The sequence below is a fragment of the Catharus ustulatus genome, chromosome 6 (assembly GCF_009819885.2).
Source record: "Catharus ustulatus isolate bCatUst1 chromosome 6, bCatUst1.pri.v2, whole genome shotgun sequence".
Lineage (NCBI taxonomy): Eukaryota > Metazoa > Chordata > Aves > Passeriformes > Turdidae > Catharus > Catharus ustulatus.
This window is the reverse complement of record NC_046226.1, coordinates 29,304,529-29,331,366: the sequence shown is the minus strand read 5'-3', so window position 1 is coordinate 29,331,366 and position 26,838 is coordinate 29,304,529. Positions and strand designations below refer to the sequence as shown.

At 32.4% G+C, this 26,838-nt stretch overlaps 1 protein-coding gene across 5 annotated transcripts in view; it reads right to left on the bottom strand.

Annotated features, from left to right (window-relative positions):
* NOVA1 (NOVA alternative splicing regulator 1) overlaps nt 1–26,838 on the bottom strand; it is a 140,891-nt gene that overhangs the window by 66,545 nt on the left and 47,508 nt on the right. The window contains exons 2-3 of one of the 5 annotated variants that reach the window (XM_033062587.2): nt 20,708–20,792; nt 19,962–20,032 (exon numbers count right to left, since the gene is read on the bottom strand). The exons of 3 other annotated variants lie outside the window; for them this stretch is intronic. The gene's annotated coding sequence lies outside the window, so the exon portion shown is untranslated. The remainder of the gene's footprint in view (nt 1–19,961; nt 20,033–20,707; nt 20,793–26,838) is intronic. One more of the 5 variants, XM_033062588.2, reaches the window with a different exon arrangement.

Here is a 26,838-nt window from a genome sequence, read left to right as displayed (position 1 = left end):
GCCCTCACAGAATCCCTCTGGTTCTTTTGAAGCACTGTGCAAGAAAAAAGTTACCATGGAAACAAGAAGCACAAAACTGTGATAAAAATTAGAAAAAAACGCCACTACTTCTCAGCAGTGAAGAAAAATACTGGCACAGAAAAAATAATTAATGTTGCCAGTTTTTCAAATATTTACTTACATGAGTACACATTACAAATTAAATGAATCACCCCACTAAATATGATTAGGTTTGAATCCCCCCCCACAAAAAATATCCCAAACACTCCGCAAAAAAACCAAGAAAAACCCCTCAGTGTGCAAGCTATTTCTACAGGGTGGAAAAAATACCAAAACAGATTCAAAATACACAGGACTACAGGACTTGTAATTGCTGAGTAACTGCTAACACTGTGTTGGAAACAGATGTTCATCATGCATCTGTTTCTATTTCTAGCATTTTGTTTCTCCCATTTGTGCGTATTTCAGAGAATCACAGAAAGTTCTAAGGGTCCTCTGGAGATCACCTGAGCCAAGCCCCTGTCCAAGCAGGATCAGCTACAGCAGAAGACCCATTTCAGTGCTGCCTTTTTACAATCAAAATCAGACCTTGTTAACTTCAGGATCAGCTACCTGGTTAAATAAAGGTGAATACATGAAAAAAAGGCCATCACTTGTACAAGAACTAAACTTACTGTAAATTGCAATTGCCATTTAAATACATTATCATGTGGGAAGAGGGGGGAAATGAAAACTAAAATCTGGGGTGAGGGAAAAAAGGCAGCTCATTTTGATGAAAATAATTTATGTTTTTTAAAAAGTCATATAAGAAAGCGCCTGTAATGTGACTTTCAGTTTGCTGGAATTATTTTTCCATAGAATAAAAATGCACCTGTCACTTCTAAAATGAATTTATTATAAATTAACTGTACAGTCATATATTATTAAAAATAAAATACAACTGTAACTACTTTATTTTTGCTTTTTCCTTTCTATATTTCTGGGCAAATGGATACTGTGGAAAATCTTCAACTCATACATCCTTAAGTATTTCTCTGCAACATTTCAGACATGTAATGTTTTCTTCTTAATGTATTCAATCAAAGTAATTTTGAATGTCTGCATTCCCTTGCCGTATTTCCAAATCAGCTGTCTTATTTTCTTAAGCTTTTACTCTCTCATTTTTACATCTATTTACATGCTGTCTCTACTTCTTCAGCTTCTTATTCATAATCCTTTCCCAACTTTCTTGAATTTAGTTTTTCTGGTAGTCTACTTCCTTTTTCTTTACTGGACAAAATGAAATATTTTCACCATTTAATTTGTTTTGCACTACCATCCTGGCCTTTTTACTCTGTCACAAACACTCACTAATTTTCTTATTCCATAAGCACCTGTATATTTCTTCAAATGTTTGTTCATGTTTTTAAAGAACTTACAGTTAAAAGACACAAAATTAACAACTAGCATTAAATATCTGTGCTACCATAATTTTTACTATCTGATGTATTTTTTATGACATTTGCAATTGCTAATTTTTGCCTAAATAGCTGTCTAAAACAAACTTTTTATATCTTTGTTTCTCCTCTTCCCACCTACTCCACAGTCAATCTGTAGTTTGCTTACAATTTAAATTTAGAATTCAGTGTGGCTGATTATATCACAACTATCTTCGGGATAATCTGCTCTAGGACTAGAACAACATGAACAAGCAGTATGAGATATTCTCATAACACAGGTCAAGGAATGGTACTCTTGCTTCAGAGCCTCTTTTTATTGATTTGTGTCAACAAATCCCCAAACATCAGCATTTCTCCACTTAGATTAAATTGTAAGGGATGTTTGAATGGATAAGCACTGCTAAAGGCATAATCCAAAACAGAACTCTTCTAATGAGTTCAGTGGACTCTGCACTAAACAGTGTGTCTAACTACAGACTGTTAATCGCTAGGCTTAATAAGACCAGATATAAACCCCACAACCACTGTCCTGAGAGATTCAGTTTAAATTAAATGCTTCTTAATTTATGGCAGTACATTTTTTTTGTGTGTGTACTTATGTTTAAAGAGTTTGTGTGATACCTTCATAGCATATATTCCCACTGTGAAGCAACCCATGTAACCCTTGCAGCTTCTTTTATTAAGAAAAAAAAATCAATGGGTGGATCAGAACTACTGAAAAATAAAACCAGCTCATATACCAGGATAACATTCACCTCTAGAGATAACTGTACAGTTTTTTCGTTTTTTGTTTAATATTATATACCCATGGTAAACACCTTGTCTAAGAGGTTCAATAAAACTGTCTGTTATTTCAAAAAAAAAAAAAAAAACAAACAACAAGTGCAAAATTGGAAAAACATCATAGAATAATCCAACTTACTAGAGATGCCCTCATTTGCACAGACAAAAATACAGATGTATAAAATTTGAATAGATTTTTTTTTGTTTTGTCAAAGTAAATAAAAAGATCTTCCAAGATCTGCCAGTTTTGGTAGGAGGAAATACTATTTACAACCACTATTTAAATATGGTATCAATAAGATCTGGTGAAAAAAATTAAATCAGCTAAAAATTACATGGTTTAAAGCTGAGTATAATTGAAACATTCCTTATAGTCATGGTTGAAATTTATATAAGAAACAAAATCTAATGCACTCTTCCTTCCATCCTGTACTTTGTCACCAATAAAGAAGATTTTTCCCATAGGAAATCCTGACCATGATTCTCATTGCAGATTCCTCCTGTGTCGATTTGATCTGGAAAATGTCTTCACTAAATAAAAAGTTACTAGAGAAGCTAAAGTTAAGTTGTAAATTTTAATGCACAAATGCATCATTTGCATGTATAGATATCGCTCAGTTTAATTTGAACAAAAACAATTTAAAAAAAACAACAAACGCCTGATCTCTATGTTACAATGAAGACTTACCAAAGAAAGTTACTACTATCCAAATAAAGCTGCTACGCAAGAATTTCAAATCAAAACACATGAAGACTGCACTGGAAACAAATGGAAAACCACAACCAGGCTGATGCAGTGCCAAACAAAGCAATAAATCAGATTTAGGCCAAACCACACTCCAGAGTTTTAATTTATACCATAAACAGAAAAAGTTTAACAGGATTTGGCCGATGACAAGTGCTTTGATCTATCAAGAAGGTTACAAACACAGATATAAAAGCATTTATACTGTTTCATAAAATATGAAACATTATATTAAATGACTATACATAAAAGCCACTCCAGGCTTTTTTTTAATGAATTACCACATTATATTCTAGTTGAAGTTCTTCTAAAAGTTGTAGACACACAGAATTTCCAACAATTGTTTTTAAAACTATATTCAAAGCTGGAGAAAAATACCATCCTTTCACAGACAATAGTTACAATGAAAAACATGAGGCCGTGTTGCTTATCTTTCAAAATATTTTGCGGCCTATTTTCAATGTAGAAAGATACATTGAATTTCATATCCAAAAACCAGATGATTCTGTTTTAATAGCAAGATTATTCAGAAAGAGTGAAACAAACAAACAAACTTGGAGAAAAAAATCTACTAAAAACATTTATCTGGGGTTTTTATGGTCTTAAGGTAATTTTTTTCCCCCATAATTTTTTTATTTCTAAAACCATAATGCCAACTGTAGTATCCAAAAGGAAATCATTATCACATATACAGATGTTTTAGAGGAAATTCCTCTTTAAGTATTCTCTTTGATGTGATTGTGCTCCCAAATAATCACTGCAGTCTGGAGCCAGAAGACACAAAAGCAGACTGGTGAGTGTGTTAAGAGCAGACCATGCTGAGTAGCAGAGTTTAAACTCTCTCAATGTTACTCTGCTACAAAGTAGAAAACAGAATGAAATACACAATTAACCTTTAGTGGTTATCTCCAACAATACTAACAACACAGCCTTTTAAAATCAAATCAATACTGTAATCACACAGCAATATAAACAAACTTTTAATATTATGACTTTGACTAGTGTTCCTAAAGTCAATTTTAGTGGTTTCCACTACACAATTTGTTTGGCTTTTGCACTGAATTTTGTTTATAGGAACATATCATCATCTATTGGAAATAATAGTTTCTCACTCACAAACATTTTATTACAAACCACAGAGGAATGCTGTCTTTCCTAAGGCAAAGAAGAAAACAACCATACATGAGCAGCACATGTTTTTCAAGTTTAAAATCCTGCTTCAGTCCTCACTACAGTTAAAATTCTATGGTAACTTCAAGATGACATCTCAAACTAATTTTTTTTTTAAATTACAGAAGTACCTTACCATAAACACCAGGCCTATCACGCCACTGGAATTTTCTTCTACTAGCTGCTGACAAACAAAAAACTTAGAGCTGTTGTTTCACCATGACTTTGCATAGAGACAGAACCTTGGTCATAAAAATATATACCAAAAATAATCCTAGAATGGCAGCTTTCTTCATAGTTTTCTAGATTTCCTTCCATACAACTAACCATAGGAAATCATAATTGAGATATTTGAGCAGTTCAGTGCATTAGTATCTTACATATATACAGAGGTGTGTTCAGAAAGTTAGTGAAGGCAGCATCTCAGAGTGACTCATTAACTCATTTATGGCCTGTCAGTAATGACCAGTTCTCATTCACAATGCTATTTTGCAACACAACAATGAGAATATACTATCAATAAGGAGAATGTCAACACAAACAAGGAATTCCTTAATATTCAACTCATGTACAAATTGGTTTTCATCCTTTTCTATAAAAACAGTTGAAGGATGCTGAAGTGCCCTCTTGTACAACCCAAGTAATCCTAAACATACTATGCAGACAAGGAACAAGTAAAGAATAAGTAACTAGCAAGAAAAAAAAAATGTTTGCTAAGTTCAGAAACACATCTGCATAACTGTGTCACTAATGACAAGAATGAAACTTGGATTTGCAACACAAATATCCTATGCTTGCATGCCTTTTCTTCTCAAGAGCTGGTAAAATCAGAGACTTGACTTTTCTTCAGAAAAAACAGGATTACATGGAATCTGCATAGCTAAATGTAAGATCTACATTAGACAGGAGGAAACATGCAGAAATTAGGATGAGCAGGTAGACAATGACATCTGGAACCTTTAGCAATGAGAGTTCCTAGAGTAACAGTTACAAAAGACAGGCATCCTGGTCATAAGCTACTGGAAAGTAGCTGAGATACTTGTTCAGATCTAGGCACTACTGTACTTCAGCTGCTCGCATCCTTGCAGAACTGAAGAAGAAAGAGAAACTATACTTTTCTAACAAAACAGCAATATATTTAAAGAAACCACACATGCAAAATATTAACAAGCAAAGATGTAACAGAGAAAATTAGGCAAAATAATATTAGGTAAGAGAAAATTGGGCATTAGAATATCCTAAAGCTTGAGTTTCTCCTGATTTTCTTTCAGGATGATGTTACACACATAAGTGTGGATCAGTAAAGCAGTCTAAAAGCCTACCTTGAAACTTGTCAAGAGACTGGTCCCCTGACTTAAACATATTTCAGTGCCTTGAACAGGGATAAAAAGAGTACAATAGGTTACCCACTCATTTCTCAGTCTCAAGAACAAAACTGTGTGTTCACAAGACAATGAATTTTAAAAGAAATCCAAATCAATAGTTAGGTTTCAGGAGAAAACAGATTATAAAATTTAATTATCTTTCATCTAATTTCTCATTCAGTGTTCTTATTACACAACACACTAGAAATGGCAACAAGTTATATAGCTTTCCACACTAAAAAGTGAATCATCCCTACAGGCATTAAGCTCTCACCTGGCTTCCAGAGAGACTTAAACAGTAAGAGAGAGCAGGAGAGAGCATTTATGGAAGGTAATGTTTTCTTAGAATAATAATGCTTTAACTTACAAAATGCATCTACCACAGCACACAGACTCATTGGGTGTTATGTCCCTTCCTGTCCATCTATTACAGGTTTAGACTAAGCTAAAATAGCGTGATTTGGAGTATAAAGAATAATTTTGAAAAGGTTCTAAAGCCTCCAAACAATTCTCCACACACTACTGTTCAAAAACACGTAAAAGAGAATATTTTAAAAATATTAGAGGAATTTCTGCAGAAGAAAACTAGACAGTGTAACACTCACCAAGACACACATATATTGCATTTTACAGAATATTGTGAAATATATGGAGAATCAAAGTATTCAAAACAAAGCAAGGGTTAGGTATGAGTGACAAACCATCTGAATTTTGAACAGAGCATCATTTAACTTTTTTATAGAATGGAAGAATAATGTGACAGCTTTCTTCTTCAGTCTTGACAACTCTCTTTTGCCCTGACCACATGCTAGTGATTTACACTTCAGAAGTCATAAATGTCACCAAGCGAACTTGTCTCTTTCTTCAGTGGAAAATTCAATTTACCTAGACAGAAATTACTGAATGTCCCAACACAACTCCTGTTAGTAGTGATGTATAAATAGTAGAGCTTTAAATTACATCTATATTATTTTTAGTATTGGAGGGCTTGTGTTTAGAAGATTTCATGCTCTAATGGCTCTTTAGCTTCAGAATCTGATGAATGATTTAGCAAGTCATTGGGAAAAATGAAGCACATAGATTTTACTGTAAGAAATAAGTTTAATGTTACCAAGATTGCTCTCTCCCCAGTAAAGACAAGGTCTGGAATTCAGTATGGAGATTACAGTTACCCTCACAGTTTGACATGTACTGGAAAATTCAGAAGCTGTCACAAGTAGTGTAGTGAGTGATTTGAGATTCCTCTTAAAGGACAAGCAAACTGAAGACATTCTGCATGGTTTCAGCTGGTTTTCAAAGTGTTACAAATACAGAAGACACACTTGATGCCACCATATCCACTATTTGCTCACAAAGGACTTGCTCCAGATAATTTTCCACAAAAGAGCACTGGAAAAACTGAAAGCAGTGTGTCTCATTCTTTTTGTCTTTAGAGAAACAGCAATAACAACAGAAGATGAAGTGCTATCAATTCTCAAGTCTGGATGTGCATGAAAATAGATTCAGCTTCCTTGAGTGGACATTTCTGAAAGGCATAAATTCAAAAAGTTATTCTAACTAAGTAAAATTTTTATTTTTCTCAAAAGTGTTTTAACTAGTTTTCAAAATCCTTTTAAAATCAAAAATGTTACTTGAGACATAAACCTTGAAAAGGATTCTATGTAGCAGTGAAGAAGATAAATTACTATTTAAGTGTCTCTGGAAGCCAGGTGGGAGCTTAATGTCTGTAGGGACGATTTTAATAAACAATAACAATAGGATGTTCATGTGGGAAAAAAAAATCCAAAGAAACAAAAACTAGACTTTATGTAAACAAATTAATGTTGCAACAACCTCTGAAAATGTGACAACAGAATTCTAAGGAGCAAATGTTGAAAGGAACTCTAGTAAACTGGCTATGTTCCTGATAGTCCAAAGGTATCAACCATGAAAAGAAACACTCCAAAGACACACAGATGGTAGAAAAAACAGGTCAGATTGGCTACAGAAAAGTTGTTTTGATCAAAATAACCACAGAGCAATAAACAAGCATAGAATATTTTCACTGTAAGAAAAAAAACATTCATGATATGTGACTTAAATTTACAAACATTTTCCTTCTGTTTGTGATGGGCTCTGGCAAATATTATTACTTGGATTGCATTAAAACAGACATAATGTATACAGAAATCAGATCAGTAAGAATTTTCATACTAACTCCCAACTTTCAGACCAACTACTAACCTCTTGTAAGCTCAGTGTACCACATCATCTACAGCAAGTTTCAAGGTTGCTGACGACAGTATAACCAAACCAAAATAGAAATGTGCATGAGACTTGGAAAATACAGTTCCTAAACCTATCATGGACTTGCTCAGCATAATATCTGACATGTTCCTCCAAAAGAAAAAAAAAAGATGCCCACAAATTTTCTGTTAGTCATGGGAACAGCTACTTAATAAAGGAGAGAAATTTTTTTCTAGCATATGTACCATCATAAGTCTGATAACAGAATAACCTTATATTTAACTACATATATACATCTGAGCTATTCCCTCCTCAGAACTGATAAACAGAGATTAAAAAATCCTTATTAGACAAAATTTTTAAATACAAAATTCATAGCCTCGACTATGACAGTTCTTGGTCATCAAGATCAGCTGGCAAGGACCAACATTCTCAGGTAGTTAATTGGTTGTTCTCATTTAAAAAGGCAAGATGACAAAGAATCACAGAAAGGGTTGGGTTGGAAAGGAATTTAAAGATCATCGATTTCCAAACCCCCTGTCTTAGGCAAGGACACCTTCCACAATGCCCCATCCAACCAGGCCTTAAACACTTCCATGAACATCCCTCAATTCTCTGGGCAGCCTGTAGCAGTGCCCCACCACCCCCACAGAAAATAATTTCTTTTTTAGTATTGAGCCTAAACCTGTTTTCCCACAGTGTGAAAACTTTTCCCCTTGTCCTGTCACTATATGCTCTTGTAAAAAGTCCCTCTGTGGCTTTCCTGTAGCCCCATTTATGTACTGAAAAGGGACAATAGGGTTACCCTGAGCCTTCTCTTCTCCAGGCCAAACAACCCCAATTCCTCAGTGTTTTCTCACAGCAGAAGTCCTCCAGCCCTCAGATAATCTCCGCAGCCCTTCTCTGGACTTTCCTCAACAAATTTATGTCCTTCTAGCACTGGGGACCCTAGCCAGGAAGGAGAAAATTTTTCAAATTGGCTACTGGATAAAATCCTTGTAACGTCCTGACAGCTGAGCCATGCCATAAATTGTTCAGGGGTGGCTGACAATGGAACAGAACACCCTGTCACAGGAAAGACTACAAGTCCCAGTAGCAGATCCACAGTTCAGTGCCCAAGGACACACTTGGCCATGCTCAAATTTGCAGACACAGCCAAAGACACAAACTTTTCCTCCCCATCCCCCTCCTTTTTTTTATAACTGGAAAGGGGATTATCTCAGCAGTTGATTACGATGTTGAGATTCTCAGTGTCATCTTTGCTCACATCACTTTCTTTGGAGGTCCATATATTCAGGTTGTGCCTTTATGTACAGACACATACAGCATCAGCTTATACTTTCAGTGGTCTTGACTATTTTCTTGGGAACTTTCTTTTCTTGGGAACTTTCACTAGGGATCACTATGATTATTCCAAAAGAAAAATGGCAGTTCCTTACATTTCAGAATCCCCAATATAATAAGTATTTTTGTTTTCTTCAGATATTTAAATAGGCATTCAATTCCATAATAAATTATCCACAAGATCTCCATAATGGATTCCTTCCCTCCCCCCATGCTGCCACTGCATCTTAGTTCTTGGGATCATAGGTTTCTTTTTCCAGTTTTGGGATGCCATCTGGTATTAAAATTAAGACTTCTGAAAGCCATGTTATGAAGAAAATAAAATAATCCTATTTAATAATGAATTTGAAGGTATGGGAAAGCTTTCCTTTCCTTTCTTTCCAAAATGTCACAATTATGTTTATTACTTTTCATTCCCTTCTTAGGATTGCAATATTTCTTTTCCCTATTGGTATTTGTTTCTATTAAAGTCTAAAGGCTGAACACATCCTTCGGATATAATAAAAGAAATAGGTATTTTTTGTTGACATGAAAAAAATAGTGATCATCTGCTGTCTCTGGAAAAATACTAGAGGATGCAATAAAAATTGTAAGACAATTGTGGAGCAGAACAAAATTTAAAATTACAGTAAAAAAATCAAATACTTTTGTTAAACTTCAAAATAATGGAAATCAAGACTAAAATTTCCTCCTAAATGAAAACTGTAGATACCTCATTCCCTCCCAGAAAGCAACCATAATTTTCCTGATTCACAAAACTATGATCACTAGGGTATTTCTGTACAAAAGACTCAAAGTTTCCTCTAGTACATTAACATGCTGCCCCTACTACTAAATATATTTTGTTATACCACTTCAAGTCATGAATTCTGATTAATTACTACAGATTTTCAAAAGCAAGACCTTGATTTAGAAGAGAAATTACCATGCTATGTGCTGCAAAAGTATGAAAAGAGATGGTCTGCTTCTTCTATAGAACAGTAACAATACCCAAAAGTCAAATATTTGTAGTTAAGAAAAAGTAAAAGCATGAAAGGTTTTTACACACAGATACCACAGAGACTGCACATACACAGGAAGAATAAGACCCAAACAAACCTACAAACTGACACTTGGATGAAGGATTTATATAGAAATAAAAGTAACAGCAGCTACTTTGCGATCAAGTAGTAATGCTAGCAATAAAGTAGGTGCATTTTTAAGACTATTTCTTCAATGCATACATATTTAGAAAAATTTAAAAAAATAAATAAAGAACATATAGCCACAACTATTATAAACATGACTCAGAGTTCACTCAGCTTTTACATCCAGGACAACAGGTTCATCCTAATTCACCAGCACAGTCTAATATGGCACAAGTACCAGTTTTGCAAATATCTGAGAACCCATTTGAGCTGACAGGAAATAACACAGCAAAAAATTCAAGTCATGCATTTGTCTACATTGACTAGACAGGGTATACAGGTTTTATTAAAACTGACAAGTTTTTGAATTTCCCTTTTGGTTTACATTTGGAATTTTCCTCCCAACAATTTGTGATGCCCCTACCTTGACAGACACTGACAGACATGAATCTTCGGTAGATATATGATACTGTAATTTTTAAGTTATTATAAAGAACAGATTATCATTTATAAATTTCAAAAAATTATTCACTATTTTTGTCTTAATCAATGCTTCAATTGAACTATATTAACAAAGGGAAATATCTGAGCAGAGCTACAATTTTTCCTACTTATCTGGTAGCTGTTAGACTGCTTTTAGAGTACTGAGTCCAGGTTTGGGTGCTCCAATCTTACAAAGATGCTGATAAACTAAAGCAAGTTCATAGGGGTGTCACCAAGGCAGGTGAGGTTATGAAGTATTTGCTCTTAGAAAGGGAAGTTGAAGCAACTTAGCCTCTTTCATCAAGACTGGAGAACAGGTAGCTTCACAAGGACCCCAAAACAGGTCCTTAATACCTACAAAGTCAAAAAGAAGATTAATTTATGCTCTTTCCAGTGATGTACGGTAAGAAGTTCTAACTAGATTTAGCTTTTCCTCACAAGGACTCTCTTTCACTAGAAAATGTTGCAGAAAAGCTGCACAGTAAGATCAAGTCATCAGCAAACATGTCTGCCTGAAGAAAGAGTTTGGACTAGAGATCTTCTGATACCCCATCTAAACTGAATTATTCTATAAATCGGGTTCAGAATTTTCTTAACTTATTGTACTTAATTTTGCTCTTGCATGGATTTAGTTTTTGGTTTTGAGCCATCATCCCCACTTTTTTAAAGGAATTTCAGTGTATTGCAGCAGTCCTTCTAATATAACCTCTCCCTCGTCTACAGGGCAAAGATTTTTCTCATAGTATCTACACAAATGTGATTTGTGAAAGCGAAACTGATTATTACTAGGAACTCAGGCTATCAATCTTTCTTTTTTTTTAGCTGTGCAAATATAATGTTGAAAGTCATCCAGGAATAATTTTTAATGTTTTGACATCTTCTGGCTTTTAGATTACTGCTGTGAAGAATGACTTATATATCAATACAAAGGCATTTAATCAGATGACAAAGATAAAACTCAGTGTAGACAAGTGCAAGGTAAAGCCTTGAATCTAAGTTACTTCTCAGGCAATAACAGATTATAAATAAATTGTAACATTTCTGATAACAAACCTGGTTGTCAGTGTCAATGAAGCATTTTCTTAATGTGAAAACACAGTATAAAGAAACATCGGCATGGCAGGTATTAGAAAAAGTAGAATATTCTAAACTGTATGCTATTGCCCAAATACAAACTTTTATTTTGGCAAATTTGTCATACATACACAGTACTATAAAAAGTAAAAAGCTTTAATAGTTAGAAGAGTCCAGATACAAGTTTCAACAAGCTACAGCTACAATAACATAATAAAAATGTATAAAAATCATTAGGACTATAAGCCAAACAAGTTTTCCAATTAGCATTAGAATCAATATTAGAAATAGGAAATAAATCATATGGCTTAAAAAAAAAAAAAAAAGGAGAAAAAAATCAGTAAAAATTATATGCAAACAGTAAAATAGGAAAAAGGTATTTTAAAAGGTTACTATATTAGCTATATCAGATACTATAAAAAGAATATTTACCCTTATGCACAAAAGAAATCTTTAATTTTACAGGTTTTATGATAGAATATAGAAATATTTCTTTACTTTCTCTCAGTATTTAGATTAAAAATTAAACTTTTTAAGGGAAGTTTACTTCGAAATTATACAGAACTATATTTTCCAGATTGTCTCAAGTAGTTTTTGTAGAATAATTACCAGGAAAGATGAGATCATAAAAAGAAATGCAATACTTACTAAAATGATTCTATGAAAGACTGCAAGATTACTATGTAAAAACCTGAAAGGAATTTTGTTAGATGGAATCTAACAAAATGGAATCTGCTCTGTAGTGGTAGCAATGTAAGAATCATGCAAGATATATTAAAATATGAACCATTTCTGATTACAGACTTTCATAGCACGTAGTAGTAACACAGATTAAAAGACAAAGCTGCTCCACAATGTAGATATATGAAGACTATATCATACAGTTCTCAACATATGTTTTAATTTTTTTCTGTATGTTCTAAATTACTTCCTAAAATTTGAAGATTCAAATATGTAATGGCAATTACTGTCTCCTTTCTAAACAGTTTTCAAAAATATCCTTTCCTAAAGCTTACTTGGAAACAGAACTGCTATAGAATAAGAAGAAAAGCCCTTGTATGGAAGAATTAATGAATTAAAGAGAGAACAGCTAAACTATCCATTCTCCCAATACAGAGAGATTATGTATAGTGTTATAGGCATATGTAGTCAAAAATCTGGAAAATGGGAGCAGACATCAGTGCTGAAGATTCTGCCATTTTGATGATGGTTGTTAGGCCATGAAGATATGTCATGGTGAAGAAACACAGAAAAGTCTCAGAATGAAATGACTGTGTAAAAGAATCACAAATGTCAATCCATGTACACAAACATGATGCATAAAGGAGAGAACACAATTCTAATTTCACACAGGGAAATAAGGGACTCAGAACTGTCCATTATTTAACCCATTTAAGTGTGAAATTTTGGACTATGATATAAAGTAAGCTGACTCAGTTTTAACAGTCAAAGAGAAAATCAAACAATAATTTCTAAGAAAGGAATATAAACCAGAAAAGGGTGCGAGATGACATATGATGACATAAATGTGTTTGCATGTGGTTACTGTATTCAACTGTGGTTCCCCTCTTTGCCTCCAACTGAAGCATTACAACTGGAAAAGATTCAGAAGACACAGTTAAAGCCATAGGCTAATACCAGAACTAATGTAAGCTTACACTTCTCAAAATCTGGAAATTGCTTGGGCTAAATGTCAAATATCTGTAAAATCATGAAGGCAGAGGAAACAGTCTGATTCATCTCTTTAATACAGGAAGTTTCACGGAGAAAGTTTGAAAAATGCATTAAAGGGGATGGTTGTTCTTTTGCAAGTGCTCATTGCTAAGTACTAGAGTTCCTGTCACCTTTGTATACATTTCACTTTACCACAAACGGGCATATTTCTGAAGGGGAAAATCTTCAAAAACTCATATTGATGCTGAGGACTTTAATCAGAGATTTCAGCAGAAGGCAATCTGCTTATGTATTCACCTTTACTGTCACATATGCAATAAATACAGATATTCAAGTTCAACATGGTATGGTCCTTCCTGAATACTGAGCTTTCTTCCCTAGGGAAAGTAGCAATCATTATACAGTCCGAGTAAGCCATTATTGAAATACAATTTTTATTTTACACATTGTCAGACCTCATGTTAAAAACATAACTCAACACATGAAGTGTAATTTAAGAGATAATTATTCCAAAAATTAATCAGAACAAGGTCATTGCAAAATTGATCAGGACAGACATTATGTCTTCTAAGTCATTACACAAGAAGATAGAGCTAAGAATCAAGATACATCTCTGTAACAGATGACAGAGAATGTAAAGCATGAATGCAGAGAACCTGAGTGCCATCTCCCTTACTACACAGATCACACAGATTCTCTCTTTTCATTTGGCTAGCAATAACTTTTTAAGCTATCCTGAGTTCGAAGGAAGTTCTACCTGAGGGTATTTTATCATATAAATAAGTTCAATACATCAAGAAAACCAAACAGGATGCAATCGTCAGTGAAACAATGAGAATTTTGTAAAATTGATGTTATGTAAGCAGACAGGTAAACATAGTTGCACTTGCACAAATATGCCTACACAAAACATAATATGCTGTAACTTCTTGAAGTTAACTAAAAGCAAATGTGCAAAAGATTTTTAAATGTATTAAATACTCAGCTTAATGACTACAAAGTTAAACATGTGAAAAGAGTTACAGTAAATATACGCTCATATGAAATCCAGAAATGACAGTAATTTATACATAATTAGTTTTTCAATAATATTTATATCAAGTACACTACCTTTGAAATAAAATCTGAATGCCATAACAAAAAAAGTCCGCACAAAATTGTGTAAATGCTCTGTTTATAAAAACACTTAAAATATTCTATTCTGTTTATAGTTACTAACTTACCAAAGTACCAAAAAGAAAGAAGAAAAAAAATTAAAATCAATTAAAGAACACTCAGAAACAACATTTCCACTTTAGAATCAACAAAACTTTATAAAATTTTGCATGGAAATACCCATTCCTAGTACAATTCCTAGTTTAAACAAATCTTTGCGATAATATACAGTACTTCATTAAAATTTATTTTCTATATCTAATAGTTTATGAACCCTTTGTTATCAGATTCTGTCATCTGTACAAAATACATCCATCCACTGTTACATAAGGATAAAAACATTAGTCTGGTTTATATTAACCATTGTTTACCTTTGTCATCAGGCAGTTTATTTTAGATTTCAATTATTTGCTGAAAACAATAAACCTTACATTGCCAACTACTTAAAAAATAATTTTCCTGTAGTTAACATTCTTATCAACAGATTAATTTTTGCCTTCTCTGACACACCCCCTTATGTTTCTTGGTTCATTCTTTATGGTCCTGATGCATTAATTCAGCTACAAAAAGAACCTATAAATTCCAGATCTAAATATATTAACTTTTGTTAAATGTCTGACAAAACATGAACTTGGATGTGATTGTTATAGAATAAACATAATTGTAAAAAAAAAATTAATTTTTTTTTTGTTATACAGCATTGGATCACATGACCAAGTAAATAAATGATTTTTAACTATTCTGTTAATTCACAAATGCCTACTGTAAAAATCTTAGTTCACTAATATTTGGGTGAAACATATTCTAAATATATTTACAAATTTTGCAGCAATCAGGAATAGAAATGAAGCCAACTTCAAAAATGGTAATCACTTAAAATACCTTAATTAAAAGTAATTAAATGAGATTTTATTTAATAAAATAATAATAAACTACTAGGAGGATTTATCAATACAAAATCTTTATAATTTTTATATATTACAGCATTTTACAACTATGGAACTGTTCTTGATCAAATTTAATTTTCCATTTTAAGTTTTAATGCCTGCTTTAACTATAATCACAATGAGACTTTCCAGTGGAAAAAAATCCTAATGTCCACATAGCAAGGATTATTTCTGGGCTCTGGCTCTTTAGTAAATGATTTAGTAAGTAGAATTTTTGCTGTCTCTTATTTCTGAAGAAACAGCAAGCTGAGAAACCATCCCAGCCTGGTCATCCTAGAGAGACTTGGTCAGTAAGTATCAACAAATTAAGCCTTATTGAAAGCCTTATCAAAGAAATATTGTTCAGAGTATAATTAGTTTAAAAATAGGTACCTTTTATAATTAATTGATAATTTGTGTATGAGCATAAATTTGGCAAGGAATTCTTTTTTTTTTTTTTTTTTTTTTTTGAATGATTGAGTCTTTAAAGTCCCACTTGGCTTTCAGAAATGACAGGTAGAAAGCCAACTTCAAAAAACAGAGTCTCTATTGAAACCTGATAAAGTAATTTCACAAAGCCACCTGTCAGGATACTGCTCCCATAGTACTTCAAATATTTTGAAGTGGGATGAACAAAGGCATTAGAAAAGAAGGAGAGCTCTTTCAGTTAAACTACAATGATTGTCAGTTAAACACATATGATTAACATCCTACACTGCATCATACCAGATAGACTGCTAGAAAAGTTCTTAAGATACTATCTAAAAGCAGTATTCTAATGACAGAATGTTTCTACTAAGACAATTCCATGTGTACCATCCTCTAATTTCAAGAAAAGTGCTAATTGGTGCCAACTAGCAACAAGTTCACAGGGCAGACACATTTCAATTAATATTAAAAACATCTGTCCCGTAATGTCCAGAAAAAGAAATAACTTTTGAAAGCACCTCTTTGTAAGTAAAAGAGGTTAATTTTAAATTTCAGAATTAATAAGTTCTGAATTATAGGGTTTATTTTTGCATAATTTTTAAACAGACTTTAGCTAAAGTTCCTTGATCTCCCATTTAGAATAGATGGCCCTAGTCTTTCATTGCAATCTACAATAATGTGATACACACAGGACAGTTTATTTTTAAATGCAACCTACAATTTAGTCCAATACATATACATATTCATTAAGTCTGATCAATCTAATCAAAGATGTCCTTGAAAGTATTCTCAAGAAGACATTAAATCAGCATAAAATAACTATTATAAGCCACATAGCAGAAGGAAAAAGAGGTTGCTATATATTGAAACACTTCAGCAATATGAAAAGTCAAAGTTTCTACGTTTCTAGAATTATATTCTATATATCACAACCTTGCAAACCAAACTAATGTATGAAAATACAAAACAGAAACTATATGTACATACCAGATATTCAGATATAGACTTTTTTCTGCACTAAGTCTGAAGTATTTTACTAACAAAGGTAGAAAATGCCTTCATTATTATGACTAATACATTAAACAAATGAAAAATAAAACATTTGAAAGTGAGAGTTGCCATCTATTATAGGGAAGAAGGTTAAGTATCTGATGTTATGTGCTGAACATGTATTTTCATAATTTAATTACATGGCAGTTATTAATGCACAAAATTCAAAGTCCACATAGCAGAGCTTTCAGAAGAGTAACATACTTCTTGTACGTCATGAGTAGCACCTTAGAAAAGTATTATAATACATTGTGTGCTTCCTCTGCACTTAAACATGCTCTTACATAAACACAATATAACAATATTTAATTTACATACATCAAGCAATCCTTATTAAATCTTCTACACAATTAGAGTAACAGGAAAAAATTCTGCAAATGTTAAAAAAGTACTTTTTTCATCAATAATATTATCCTTCAGTTTTACTGGTGAATTTAAGAACTTTATTCTAGCTTAATGGTGCTTTTATAAATAGCTGCTGATATTCATATCAAGATTCTTTCCTCTTCCCTCTTACTTTCCTCACCACTGAACATCATGGTAGCAGATACTAATGGAAACATGTTGACCTATACTCTAGAAGAAAAAGAGATGGAAGAAAGTGTTTAAAGCAGTAAGAGAAAAGTATCAGTGTTTAAAGCAAAAGTGAACACATATACATAATGACAGAAACTATTCAGATATTTCAATCTCCTTTAATTTTTAGGTTTTTGTAATTACTCTTAAATATCAGGAAAGAGAAAATGGTATTAACTCATAATCCATAAGGTACAGCATACGTCCAGCTATAATATTTGGCATTTATAAATTGACAATCAAGACAGATTCTATGTAAAGGACTGGAAAGGAATACAAAAGCTTAAATGTTTTTAAGAGGAGTTTTCTTCATGCAAGGGATCACACATAATTTGGGAAAATTATAATCATTAATGAAAGGTGTGAGTTCGACATGGTAAAATTCCTTCTAGGAAAAGGAATTCAAGTCTAGAAAACTGATGAGCAGGGACAACATTTTGCATTTGACAAGATACAGAGTTAGAAAGCAATTAAATTCAAGTGGTGTGATCAGAGAAAGTTTTTAGACAAATGACTTTGAAAGTGGCTTTTTGAAGAAATGAAAGTTAAGGACCTAGATAAGACTTTGGTAACCTGTAATGAAGAACAAGCATTTGAAGATTTTTATAAACAAAGAGCAAAGTTTGGATGCATGCAATCTGAAATGTCATAGATTGGCTATGCAATTTGACAGACAAATTAGAGTCTTGAAAAGAAAGGGTATGTTGTCCACAGTAACCAAAAATGAGTAAGAAGGAAGGGTCTGTGAAGAGAACTGGGATCAGTTTTCAAATTACTTATTCAAATTCTAAGTAGAGTATCTATAGGATAACCACAGTAAAGACAAGGTGTTCTAGGAATCACAGACAGGAACACTAGATATGTGCATCATTGCAAGAAACAAAAAATACACTCCTGACCAAATCTGTGCGTAAGATCATGTATATCAATGAAGAATATTAGGAAGCAAATCTCTGGCACACAGATTAAAGTGAGATGATGGCAGGCAACCTACCAAATAATGAGAGATATGAAGACAAAGTCACAAATGGACGACAGTTTCTTGTAGTTGATCATGACTACAGAGCCATATTAAGTAATTGAAATGAGTGTGAAAAAATTACATATGTACTTCAGGAAGAACAGATAAAGGGAGTAAAATAGTAGAGTCATACAATTTAAACAAGAGGAAATTACTAACTAATAGAACAAAATCTGGAATGAATGAGTTGCAAAGAAAAGGAAGATACAACTAACTGAATAATGGTATATACCATATACCCAGAAGGGAATATGGGATTACTTTGTACAAAATGCATTAAAAATGCAGAAAAATACAGGCTTATGCTTGCCAAACATAAAATAATCTATTTCTAGAGATTACAGATAGGTGAAAAAAATGCACTGACATCTTCCATCTGACATTGCATTTATGATTTGGCAGAGAGTTCAACAGAAGTTTATAAAGCTGGCGACAGTTTTTCCTGCTCCTCCAATTAATGAATCATCTACAAATGCTAACTACCTAAAAAAACCCCCAAAACCAGGAGTATATAAAACAGTTCCCTAATTAAAAGATAATATCTTTGTTACATATATATTTTTTCTAAACATATGATATACTCTAATCTTAATTTTTCATACTTTCAGTTTTACAGAATGAGATTGCTATTATACCTGAAAATATGGATTTTGTTAGCGGTACACCTGACCTTAAGGTAATATATATAAAAATAAAATTTTAAAAAAACATTGTTTGGGCTCTTGGACATTACAGAGTAGAAAAAAAAGGAAAGTACTTTCCTTCTACCTACAGTGTTTGAAAAGCAGTCATAAATTAGAGAAAGGTAGCAAGCTCAAGCAACAGAAAATCAAAATTTTAAAATTTTGTTGCATAATTGGAATAAATATCCAATTCCCTTTATCCTTTCCATTTCTTGTTTCTAGATTGGTTTTTTTCCTTTCCTTCTTTTGGGTTTTTTTGGTGGTTTGGTTTTTGTTGGTTTTTTCGGGTTTTTTTTCCTCGCAAGGGCACTGATTTTTCCTTCTCCTAAAGTGCTGCTTATACTATTGTCAGAAATATTCATTAGAGTGGAAGCAGCTGAGACTTATTTTTATTTGTTGAATCTCATATTAGCCAGTGAAATGTAGCATTATAAAATAGCAGGCCTTAATAAAAAGGAAAAATAATTTTATTAACAAACCCATAAGCCTTCATATAATGCAATATGGCAATAGTACTAAACTATCAAACTATCAGATGTGCACTAACACTCATGAAAGCCTATTTAGTCCGCTAAAATGTATTTTAATGTGGTTACTGATATGAACAAAAGTGGTGTAAAAAAATGAAGAAATTAGACTGTAAACTGTGAAAAACAGAATAGGATGATGTAATATTAGAAGTAATTTCTCACAAGAATCCTGTGCTGAATTAGAGCAACTTTCCAGCGATATGGCATTTCCTTCCTGTGCCACTCCATACTCCCTGAAAATATATAAAACGGAATGGGTTTTACAGTACATGGAGTCACGTTAATGTCAGTTACTCTCTAGGCTTTATGATTCCTTAAGGAGATACCAAAAAAAAAAAAAACCACCTTATTCCACAAATGAATTAATTTAGTCTTTGTACTGCAGACAAACCTGATGCTGGTAAGATACGGTCAACGAATGCACTGGAACAACTGTCTGCAGCTCACCCTGCACTGAAATATCTTCCAGAAACACCACACTTTTAAGAATAACACTAAAACCAGGGAGTTTTGTTCTTTTTTGTTTTGTTTTAATTCAATGAATCTCAAAATGCTCCAAAACTTGATTTTAGAGCAACCAAACTTACAAGTCCGTGCAACAAAATTTTGGCTTGGTTTAAGACCATTGGATGCCATTGACTTCAGTAACCTATTTTTTCTAGTCAAACACTGTGAAAACTCTAGAACTGCATTCCACAGACAGTGTTTCAGGAAGCAACCTGCAAACAACTCCAAAGTAAGGAATAGATTCTCCTTACTCTTACCTAAAGAGCAAAAAATTGCGAATGTATCCACAGAACACCTAAGAATAGCCAGCAGAAATTTGAAAAATATATCTAAGGTCCAAATTCAACATTTTAGTATTTTTGTGTACCAATTTGGACTACAGAGACTTTAAGTATCAGTACCTTTACAGGATGGGAATTACAGCTGCCTGATGCACTCTCCTTCCCAGCAGTATCAGCCAAAGCTCACATTTCCAGTCTGTGATATCTGGTAAAAAATTGAATGGAATGCCATGTCACTGCTCTGCAGATTTCTGAAACTGAAGTATCTGCTTTTTTTGCCTATGCAATAAGACCTCATATGTTGGCATCTCTTTAACAAGCACATCTGATTTGAACTAGCTCCCTTACCTCTAAAAGAGCTAAGGTTTTTAGGAATGCATGTATGAATAATATGCTTTGCAGCTCATTTTGAAAACTAGTGAATACCAGAAAAAGTCTAATGCTGTGCTCCATTGTTAGAAAAAAAATTGCCATCTTTGTTTGTAATATTCTTGCTAGAGATAAATTAACACTTCTTTAATGTCTAATGCATTCTTGCTTTAGATAAATGACGCCAAAGGCATTTGATTTTTTTATCTTAATAATTGTTCATTCACTAAAATAAAGTGATATAGAAGATTTATACCAAAGGAAATGAAGAGAAATTAAAACAGCTGCCATGGCAGGTATTCAAGGTAAAACTACATTTCACAATGAAAAATGACCCTTTTATAGCAGAAGTCCTACAATCTATCCTTGACAAAATTGGAAATAGAAATTAGAACAACTTTTAGATTTGCACCTGTGATCTTGATCCTTATGTAACAATTAAACTCTAAACATCCCCTAAAGAGTACCTATGCTCATAGTTCATAGAGCTTTAACTATGTGCTTTGGAATCTTTGATTTGGTTGAAGTGCTTTTGATTTTATTTTTGCAATATATAGGCACAAAAAAATAAAGCGGTTGTTCAAAATAATTTTAATACAATTTTGCAGAAAAACAAAATACAGAAATTTTATTGTTTCAAAGTTAAATTTTTTGGTTAATGAAGAAAAGCACTGTATACTTATTGATTACTACATGAACAATCAAATCTTTAAGGTGAAAAATTTAAGACCTATAGTGTAACAATAGGAATTTTCTTCTCAGTACTAGTTAGGTTCCAACTAGACTTACAAATGAAAGCATAGACTATTTTAGAGTCTAAATAAATCCAACTAATCCTCATGAAAGCAATTTGAGAATTAAAAAGCAGAAAATGTTTTTCAAAAAGTGAATCACAAATATTTTACATATCTATTTGTGCATATATTTTGATTTGGTAAAATCTTCTCTTCAAATACACAATCAGTAACTTCATTAGATGCTTCTCAAAATTTCAAAACTTTGCAAGAGATGGAAATTGTCCAGACATTAAGTTTAAAAATATAAAACTAAAAGCAATACAGACTGAGCTAGTAATGAGAAAAGGAAAATATGCAGAAAAATCTTAATTTGCATATCAAGAAAACAGATATAATTCTGTGACTGTACTTATTTTTTAGTAAAGCATGTAGGCAAAATGAAAACATATGGATTGCTGCATTTAAAGGAATGGATCAAATTCTAAGGCTGGAAATTTCTTCCAGGAGCTGCTTTTGGACAAGAAAGGTGTTGACAAGAAAAACAAAGACCTTCTCAAAAGAAAATAACATGCACAATTTCATTTTAGGTATGATAATACATACATAATAATTTAGGTTAGGTATGAGTGGATATATAATAAAAGCATTTAAGTTACATAGTAAGAGCTCGGTATTATGACCAGTGTCTTCTCTATACTCATTTTAAAAAAAATAAAATATTGTCAAGATCACAAGTTCCATAATTTTCCTCAACCTCTACCTTAGTTCTTCTGTAAACACATTGAAAATATCTAGATTAATGCCAAAATACTCATATCTAGACTTCTTCTCTAGAAAATTTAGAATATATTCTAAAATGCAGATGAAATTGATGAAGATGGATATCTATTGCATAATACCCAGCGTGAAGTATTTTATTAAATGCACGAAATTGATGCGCAATGTCAGAAATGGTCACTCATTATAGAAATAATACAAGTATTTTTAAGAAAATATAAAAATATTTAAACTGGTTTCAGATCGAGTTTAACATAGCAGTTTAGCTTAATGACAAGAGTCAGGAAAGATAGTAAATGTCTGGGGTTGCACCATTTTTCTCACATATTTTCTTCAACATTCAAGTGGAATAAATTTAAGATGAAAGTACCAAGGAATGCAAGCCTTTGAGTGCATTATATTGATGGTCTTATTTTTTATTAGAATGAATTTTATTAATTTTATTTATTAATTTAAAAAATTAAAAGTAATCTATTCCTTTTATCTTATAAAGAACACATAGGAAAATGATAAATATAATCAGAATGATGATATTATCTGGTAATTTTGGCATATTTTCATATTTCCCAAAGAAATACAAAGAAGTGAATGAGTTTTTTTGATTATGCACACTGTAGTGTATAATATATTTTCACAATAGGAAATAATACTCCATAATACATCACAGGACACATCAAATCTAAAAATATCTGAAAGAGGTGATTTGATCCAATTTTTATATAAGCATGGTTTTGCAGAAGTGAGTATATCGTTATTCTTTTAACTGGCATCAGACACTTTTAAATAGACAAGTGCTCACCTCTTTGTTAATATTTACCTAAAATTGAGACATAAATCTGAGGAGTAGGGGAGATATGAAGTCTATAGTTCTTTTAATTATCCTCCTACTAAAATTTTCATTTTAAGAAAGAATTTAGAGTCGTTTGTAGTCCAGTATATGATATTTCAGTGCAAGGGGGAGCAAGGGATTTTCAAACATTAAAAAAAGATTTTGAACAAAAAAACAACAACCATCCATTCTTAATTTTAGGCCACCTGCACACTCAAAGAAGTTCTGCCTCTAGGAAGGGTCAATAGCTACACAGAGCATTTAAACAATGTGTGCTGTTTTGTTTAATTCTAAAATTCACTTTAAGAATCTAGTTCACCTAGGAAAATTAACATCAGGTAGGGGACGTGAACATACATTGTTCATTCCTTAAGAACATAGACTGAACATGAAAATCACAAGGAAGAATCAGTTCAATAACTCAAAGAAAGTAGCACAATGCTGTGTGTAACTGCTGCTTTGTTAGAACTGTGTTAAATGATCATTCTCAAAATCGTAATCCTATGTTAAGTAACTATCAAAACACAACTGACAGTCTATATCTTGGTATTCCTGAAGTCATATTTTATTTGAATTCCTTAACACCACCATTGCATTAATGCCTTCACATCCAAAGCATTGCTCCCAAGAGTGGGATTGATTAACTGAAATTTAGTAAATAATAGAATGCAAATATTCACAGTCATGCAATTCAAGTGCATTCACTTATTTTTTTAAAAGGAAGTACTGTTCAAGAAGTACAAGAAATAAGTGTATTTCAAGCATTTTCTAATCAGGCTCATTTTCTTCCTATGTTTGGTTTGTACTTCAGCAATAAAGAGAAACAGTTGTGCACTATTTCCAGTTTCTCAACTAATAAAATTGAAACAGAAGACAACAATTTCTAGAAGACAAGGTCTACATACATTAGAAATTATTTAGTCTGGCAGCTCTCACATGTGTGAATAGAAGGAAGGGAGAAAAACTTGTAGAGTTATTTGCAGCACTTAAATTCTCCACAACTAAAATGAACTGAATAGAAAATGCTTCACTTTGTGAAGAGACAAAGAAAATTCCAACGATTCAAGTGTAAAAGTATTCAAAATCTTGCAAAGAAATTCCTACTTTTATATATATAAAAACACACACGTGTGCAATTTCATATGCTTTTGGAAAGCTAGTACAGCAAACCTTTTAAACTGTGTCAGACAATTAAGTTTCATTACAAAATTAAATCGTCTTTATTGTACTAATAACTAAAACTAAATTAGACAATTTAGTTATCTTTAGTTAAAGGCAGAAACTTGTGCAGTAGAAGGGAGTCTTCAAACACCTGCTATGTTTTGAAAGCAAGAAGATACATGAAAAACAACTAAACAACTAAGTTATTCTTCCATAATCCAAGATGCATAACCAACATGCTCATTTGCAATCCACCTTTGAAAAAAAAGCCTATGACTTAAGAATAATCTATTTAACAGGCAGTTTCATTTTACCATCTAATTAAAAAAAGGGATCCTAATTAAGAGACGGCACAATACAGAACTAAATTTATAATAGTATTGCAAAAATGTGTTTTAAAATATATATTCATTGCAACTTTCCTTTTACTATTACACTGCATGTTAGTTTTCTCTATTGAGTTGGAAATACTAGTGATTATATATTTTAAATGTTTTTATCACTAGACTGTATATTGAAAATCTGTGAGAAAGCAAACACTAACGCTCTTATTCTCCTCCACAATAATACATTCTAAACACTGGCAAATGAGACATTCAGTTGGAGCCTGAAACTAAAACAAAAGTTGCTTTTTTGTTCTACTACGACATGCTAGTCATGTAACAGTTGCTTTTCACAGTAAAAAGGGTTTATATTTCAGTTTAAAAAACTATTCCAATAACAAAATCAAGAACCAATGTGCATCCATAATGTAGCCATCATATGTTTACACAAGAGACAACTTTGCAATATTTATTACCTCTATTCATTGTCAGACCACAAAGCTTTCATCTCCTGCTTTGGCACAGAACAAGACTACACTCAGTAATATATTTCAGAGAAAGTATAAGCAAATATGCACAGTGCAGAAAAAAGAGAATAAACCAAAGCCTAATTGAAGCAGGTGCAACTATAAAATAAATAGAGAGGTTTCCCTATAAAGTAGACACACCGTCTAGCCCCAAATCCAGTTTGAGATACAAATTGTCAGGGTGGTAAGAGTAAGGACTTTAAAACCTCATAAGGAGATCTTGCATAAGTCAGGGTTTGATTACACAGTCCTCCTCTGCTGCACCAACAATATAGAAACTGTCTGTCAAAGTACACACAAAATACTTCGCTCCTATTAAATTCACAACAAAGAATAAAAAATATCTATAAAAATTTAACAAATCAGAGCTAGAATTCCCCTCTAAACTTAGCATACACAGGACTACAGAGTTTAGGAAATTAATAACCTCTAAGAAGCACAAACACATGGCCATATAAAAACACTGCTGTATAATATAAGGATTCAGAAACTTTTGTTTGTTGGTTTTGTTGTTCTGGGGTTTTTTGGTTGTTGTTTTCTTCAGTTTGATTTGGTTTCTAGTGACAGTTATTTATATAGTATATATACTATATATACTATATATGTACTATTAAAAAGATAAGAAACTGTCTGCCATTCAAATTACAATAACCCTGGAAGCCATCCTCCTTGTTGGATGCTGTGGAGAGCCTCTAAGTTAGTTTTTGATTGGAAGATGCTGTGTAAGTGAGATGATAAGCAGAAGACTATTTGAGTTTCTTCTCTGAAGTTTCAAATACATATCCAACTCAGACACATGAAAATTATGAAATGGTGGCAACTTACATTCAACTTACATTCACTTTATCTTTCTGGTAGAGAATTTTAATGAATTTTTTAAAACTGACTTGATCAAAACCTGAACACATGGACTTTTCATAAAGTTGATAAGTATTTAGACAACTACAACCATCTCAAGTTAAACAGTAGTATAAACAAAAAATTTCTACACAGGAGAGGATGCCTGGAATATGATAGAAACATGGAAAGCTAAAATACATTTTTACTACACTTCAAAAATTTCATTTGTGAGAAAGCATAGTAAGACAAGAATGCATGCAAAATAAATTTATTACTAACGCTCATAAATTTCTAAATGGGTAAGAAGTCAAAAATTTAGTTCATCTAGAAAAATTTTATAAACATTATGTTCTGATTTTTGTCGCAATAATTTTGTTTTGATATACTCATAATTCATATTGATTTGTTATATCTGGCAAAGGTAATTAAAAACGTTATTGTAAAAACCACTGTTTTCTCATCAAATTGAAAGACAGCATATTGCTCAATGTACCTTACCCCAATCAAACTGACTTCTGGATTTTTTTTTAAAATATCTTGCAATAAGCAAAATTAATATTAAAAAAAAAAAGCCAAAACATTTTAAACTGAACCCACTGCACACGGAAAAAATCAAAGATGGTAACTTACTGCAAACCACATGATGATACTAGAACTAAAAGCATGTATTTTAGATTAGCAGTGTTTA